The sequence below is a fragment of the Benincasa hispida genome, chromosome 9 (genome assembly GCF_027475165.1).
Source record: "Benincasa hispida cultivar pf3 chromosome 9, pf3_genome.v1.1, whole genome shotgun sequence".
Classification (NCBI taxonomy): domain Eukaryota; kingdom Viridiplantae; phylum Streptophyta; class Magnoliopsida; order Cucurbitales; family Cucurbitaceae; genus Benincasa; species Benincasa hispida.
This window is the reverse complement of record NC_143486.1, coordinates 1,581,422-1,587,862: the sequence shown is the minus strand read 5'-3', so window position 1 is coordinate 1,587,862 and position 6,441 is coordinate 1,581,422. Positions and strand designations below refer to the sequence as shown.

Here is a 6,441-nt window from a genome sequence, read left to right as displayed (position 1 = left end):
CAATGCGACATAGATGCGTTGTTTATTTTATCTTTGAGCCATGAACACATGCGGTGACTGATTTCCTGCAAAACAGAAATTGAAACACTCTATTCTACCATCGTAATGGTGTTAGTGGGTGTATTGACGACAATTTATAATTCTCGCATTTCTTAGCCAATTTCTATACTATCGACGCAACTTTTCTTTCTTTTTGCCGCAATATCTAAATAAAACAGTATAAATAACTTGTATTTCTACAAGTTATCATCCATCTACAGTCTCAAGCAAGCCTCTCATCAATAGTATCATAAATTCCATGAAGTGATAACCTCCTTTGGTTTTGAGGGGAATATAGTGGAAGATTGTGTATGATGTAGGTTTATTGCATGACACCAAGAGATTTCTCAAAAAGAATTTTGAGATGAAGGATCTTGGTGATGCTTCTTTTGTATTAGGAATTGAAATACTGTGAGATCGTTCTCAAGGTATTTTCAGATTGTCACAAAAGAACTATATTGAAAATATTTTGAGTAGATTTGGCATGAAAGATTATGCACTAGGAGATACCCTGGTCACTAAATGTGATAAATTTCATTTAGGTTAATGCTCCAATACCACACTTGAGACTAAGGAGATGCAGGAAGATTCTTTATGCATCGGCTGTTGGAAGTCTAATGTACGCTCAAGTATGTATGCGTCCAGATATTACGTTCATAGTTGGAGTGTTAGGTAGATATTTGAGCAATCCAGGGATGAATCATTGGAAAGTAGCCGAATGGGTTATGAGGTATTTACAGAGAACAAAATATTATATGCTTACTTATCAAAGATCAGAAGTTTTGGAGATCACTGGGTATTCTGATTTCGATTATGCTGGATGTCAAGACACTTTGCGATCTACTTCAAGCTATATCTTCATGTTTGCTGGAGGAGTTGTATCCTGAAAAAGTGTTAAACAAACACTTATAGCTTTTTCTACCATGGCTGCGAAGTTTATAGCAGATTATGAGGCGTCTAATCCTAGAATATGGTTGCGAAATTTTGTCACTAGGCTACGAATAGTGGTTGGCATAGAAAGACCACTAAAATTATTTTGTGACAATAAGTCGGCAGTCATGTATTCCAACAACAAAAGAAGCAATACAAAGTCAAAGTACATAGACGTGAAGTTTCTGGTTGTTAAAGAAAGAGTTCAGAATTGTCAAGTTTCGATAGAACACATAGGAAAAAACTCTATGGCGGCAGATCCATTGACTAAAGGTACCGTCTAAAGTTTTTCATGAGCATGTTGTTCACATGGATGTTAGTCACTTTTCTGGTTCTATGGTTTATGAGAGTTTGTTATTGAAGATGTTCTTTGACCTTATTTTGTTTATTTTCTATATAGAATAAAGTTGGTGGTTTATGTTTTATTATCTGAATTTTTTTATCATGCATGCGGTTTAGCATAAAGTTTTTAAGAATGATCTCACTAAGGAATTTGAACCAGTTGGAAACAGGCATGATCTAGATCACTTTGCATGTAGTTTTAATGCTATCCATCCATACTTGATCTATCTCATTAAATGTATCAGAATTGGTGATCAAGGAAGGTTTAGTTATAAGGATAGTGACGAAAGCCGCCTTGATTCCTTGCTAATACAGGAAATGGATAGATTGAACTAAAGGGGATTCTATTATTGAAATAACCTGTTTATACACGTTTAAGATTTATGTGATTTAATTATTTCAGGTATACAGACACAACCCACGTATGAGATTCTTAGACGTATTTAAATAATAATACGTTTAATTAAAGTATGAGCTATGTATGCGGATTATAATTTATCACATTGGTTATTTTATTAGATTGTGTCATATTATGTGGTATACTTAATTAAGACCCTAGATTCATAATTGAGTATGGATTTAATGGGTAGAAACTCATTCCTAGTTAATTAGGATTTAACAGTAACTCTAATTGAACTAGTATATAAAGATACCTTAACGCTATAGTCTTCAATATACCAAAACAATAAATATTCGTCTTTTTTGAATTCTATCTCGAGAAAGATCCCACTTAGGGCATTTAGAGTTTTGGTTGATAAAGACAATAGCCACCTTATAATTGTCGTCAATTTTGGAATGGAATCTAGTATGTTATTCTTGACAATTTAACATGAATGATCCTAGGGTTATATCTATTAATATAGATTTAAAGTATTTATGCTAACACAATAATCATAAGAAAAAAAAAAAGAGAAACGGAAAGAAAAGCTAAGAAGATAAAAACAAAAAAGAAAGAGCCAACTTTCGACGAGCAACTAAACATTTGGCTCGAAGAAAACAATTGTTATTTAATACGAATGGCTTCGATCAACCAAGGTCATGCTGGAAAGGCTGGAAATAAAGCTGTAGATTAAAAAGAAGACTTTCCATTTTTCTGGGCCTCGACGTATTTTGTTTGAAAGTGTTTTATTGTTGCTGTTGGAGATAAGAGACTAGTACTGCTTCTATCATCATGTTTATTGTTTTATGAATCGATTATTAATTTATACTCTTGTTTTTGTTGCCCTTTTCATTGTTTTCATGAAGGTTTCTTCTCCTCTCATGATAACAGCTTCCCATGCTGCTCGTTTATTGCCCAAAACAGGTGAGCAAATTACTACCTTAATTAATACCATTGTCAAAATGTTTTGGAGTTATTTTAAAATAGGTTAATAATGGCTCTGAATGAGTTAAAAGTTTTGTGTCACATGTAATTTCACAATCTTTGTCTAGATAGTGGTATTAATTTGATTAGGGCATATCCAGACGTCTTTTTTAATTAATCAGTTTAGAGAATTAATGTTTACGAAAAATCGATGTGACAAATTGTATATTCTAGATGGATAATTTAAGCTTTAAATGATATCAAGAGATCATTCGATCATTGGGTTAGATATTTAGTTAGGTTGAAACTTAAAGCCGAACAAATTGGGTTAACGTGAGATTTTTATCTTATTACCAAAAACATATTAAAAATGGATGGAAAAGACAAGGGATCAATAGTAAGATAGAAAATTTGTACTTTTGACCTCGAGGTTAGAGGTTTGATTTCTCCACTATATATATTATAATAAAAAAAAAAACTCAAATATTTAACTTATGAAATTGAATGCTAAACTTAAATAAATGAGAAATTTAATATTCTTTATTGATGCTTGATCAATTTTTATTCCGTTAAAATTTTCTTGAGACCAAGAGAATTTTAGTTTTCCCTAAGGATTTTGGTTGATTAAGTTCAATTGATTTTTCAGCTATGTTCAAATATTTTTGTGCTTGAGTTTAATGGAACATTTTTATATATAGCTTGATGTCTTTGTTACTACTTTATGAATAATTTTTTGGTTAGATACAAGATTGATATGCATGCCTTTAATACAATTTTAGGAAAATATCAAGCACAAATTATAATTTTATCACTTAAAAATAAGTTTTTATACCTCGTTAATTATTAATTGGGATAATTGCAAATATAGACATTAGACCCAAAATATTAGCAGATATAACATAATGTAAAAAAAATTGTAAATAGGGCCAATTTTAAATAGTCTATCAGTGATAGACCATATCACTGGTAAGAGTTTATCAACGATAGAAGTCTATTGCTTATAGACTTGTCTATATATGCAATTTTTTTAAATGATGTTATACACTTGACTATTATCCCTAAAAATGCTACCAATTGTAATTATCCTTATTAATTTATATTATACGTTCACATTATTGATATTTTCTTAATATGACATATAATGAAAATATGGTTAAACTCTTAGTCTTAAATGTGAACAAATGTGAACTTAAACTCACTCTTTTGACATTAAATCTCAAATTTGTTTATAAAACCCAAATCAAAGTCAAGATATGAGGTATAAAATATGAAATGAGGATAAGTTTGATGAGAATAAGTGAATATAAAAGTTGAGAAAAACATTGAAAGTCAAATAGTGGGCTTTGCTTTGATTCAAAACAAGCAGCATATATAAGTAATAGAGAAATGGAGTGTGATTATTGGAAGCCACAAGAGAAGAAGGATATTATTATTATCAGAGAGTTGATAAATTATTTTAGTTTGTGTGTGTTAAAAAATGGCTCTACAAAGGTCTACCAATGTTGTTTTTGTTGCTGTTTTCATAGCTCTAATGGTGGCTTCTTCCACTGATCTCATGTTAACTAGCTCCCATGCAGCTCGTTTGGCCAAAATAGGTGAGCAAATTGGTATCATATTTAATATAATTATGATAATGTTTTCGGGGTTGTTTTGAAAAATGAAATACGATGCTTTAAGATTATTATGATATCCGACGAATCTGATATAGTTTACTTCAAAATTTGATTGTCCTTTTTATTAATATAGATATGTCGATTTGGTCTTTAAATTTTCAAATGTTTTTATTATAATCAAATGATATTTTGTATAAGTATTTGCTAGAGATGTTTTAAAAAATGATTTTTTGAAAAATACTTTTTTCTCAAGGCAATCCAAATGGGCCGCTAGTCTTTTGTCTTTTTTCTCTTAATTTTTTTATTTTTTAAAAAAATACTTTTTTCTCGAGTGAATCCAAATGGGACGCTAGTCTTTTGTTTTTTTTTCCCTTAAATTTCTTTATCATAAAGTGTTTGATCTACCTGAATAAAATATGTAATTCAACTCAAAACTTTTTGTCCAATCACATCGTGTTAAGTAGCAAATTTTATTTTATTTTATGTTTTAAAGTTTATTTTTTTTACTCGACTAGGCTAACAAAAAGTTCCAATCTAGCTAGGTTGCAGCCAAATATTGCCCATTCAACTTTAAGTTCTACTCTGGTAAAACTATTTATTAAATCATCAATCAATCCAGAAAAACTTAAGGCTCTGTTTATTAATGATTTGATTTTTAGTTTTTTTTTTTTTTTTTTTTGAAAATTAAACCTACAAATACTACTTTTACATCCAAATTTCTTCCTTTATTATATTAAATTATGCCAAATTTTGAAAACTAAATAAAGTAACTTTAGGTTCCTTTTGGTAACTAATTCATTTTTTGTTTTGATTTTTGAAAATTAAACCTATTTTCTCTACATTCTTACAAGGATTTGCATCTTTCTTTAGTACAATGATTGAATTCTTAGCTAAATTTCAAAAACAAAAACAAATTTTTAAAAGCTACATTTTTAGTTTCCAAATTTTGATTTGATTTTTTAAATCATTGATTAAAAAAAAAAAGACAATAAATAAAGAAATTTGAAGGTGGAAGTAGTATCTATGGATGAATGTTAAAATTTTGAAGATACATGTAAAGGTTGACATAATGTTAAATCTATCATAAAGCATGAAAGAAAGTTATATATTGTATGTTATATGGTGGATTATGATATGTTTGTTGGCATGTGCAGATCCACCAATGTGTCCTCAATGCATGTGTTGTAGTTCTCCACCACCAGGCTTTTGCTGTGATTGTTGCTCCAATTCTCAGTTGCCACCATGAATATTTCTATAATACCATATCCCTTCATTCAATCCAACTCAAGATCAATAAAATCTATATATAATATATATAGTTGAAAACTATGTGATCTATATACATAATTTCTAAACAATAAACTACTTAGTTACTTTGATGTTTGTGTGTGTACGAATCGTATTTTATTACGGTTGCTGTGTAATGGTAAATTATTCGAAATGTTGCAATATATTATAAATTACAGTATATAATTATTAATATCATCTAATTAGCTTTTCGTTGTTTAGTTGTCTGTTTTATATGAGATTTTGAAAAAAATACAACAATTTTAACCTATAATCTCAGTTATAAACTGACATCATAAATGTATGATGATGGATTACAAATTATTATCGTCAATAGGTCGAGTCATTCCTTCAAACATGATAGATCGCGATAAGTGGAAATACTTCCCATTTGAATCACGAATATCAGCCACAACTATTACTTCACCAGATGTCAAGACCTTAGCTCCTGAGCATCGACACGGTCAGCAATTAGCTCCTGAGCACCACCCCATGACACCAAGCACAACAACCACATTTTTTTAGCTTAAATTAAAATTTTAATTGGCCACTTAAATATATATACATATATACACTAAAAGGTTCTATCAAGAGTCAAACCCAAGTCACTATACTATATACCACATGACTATTTAATTTCAATATTAGTTAAACCAACTGTTAAAGTATTTAACATTATTTGTTATAGAGACTTATATTATGTTGTTACCCAAAAGAAAAAAAGACTCATTAGGCCTCTTTAATTTTGGTAGTATTTAAGAAGGGGCATTTTATAAATATAACAATCATATTTCAAAGAATTTACTAATAGAACAAAATTTAGATTCAATTCTCAGAGTTTATCGGTGATAAGAGTGTTGAGATTGATGTCCTAATTCTCCCAGAGTCTCGTAGTTTGTAATCTATATACATTGTTATGAATAAAAT

The 6,441-nt window shown here is 29.6% G+C and overlaps 1 long non-coding RNA gene across 1 annotated transcript; it reads left to right on the top strand.

The window, feature by feature from the left end:
- Positions 1-4,013: 4,013 nt before the first annotated feature.
- Positions 4,014-5,712, top strand: LOC150033571 (uncharacterized). The gene is made up of 2 exons (XR_016532356.1): positions 4,014-4,209; positions 5,382-5,712. It is a non-coding gene; the product is annotated as an uncharacterized LOC150033571 (long non-coding RNA).
- Positions 5,713-6,441: the final 729 nt, after the last annotated feature.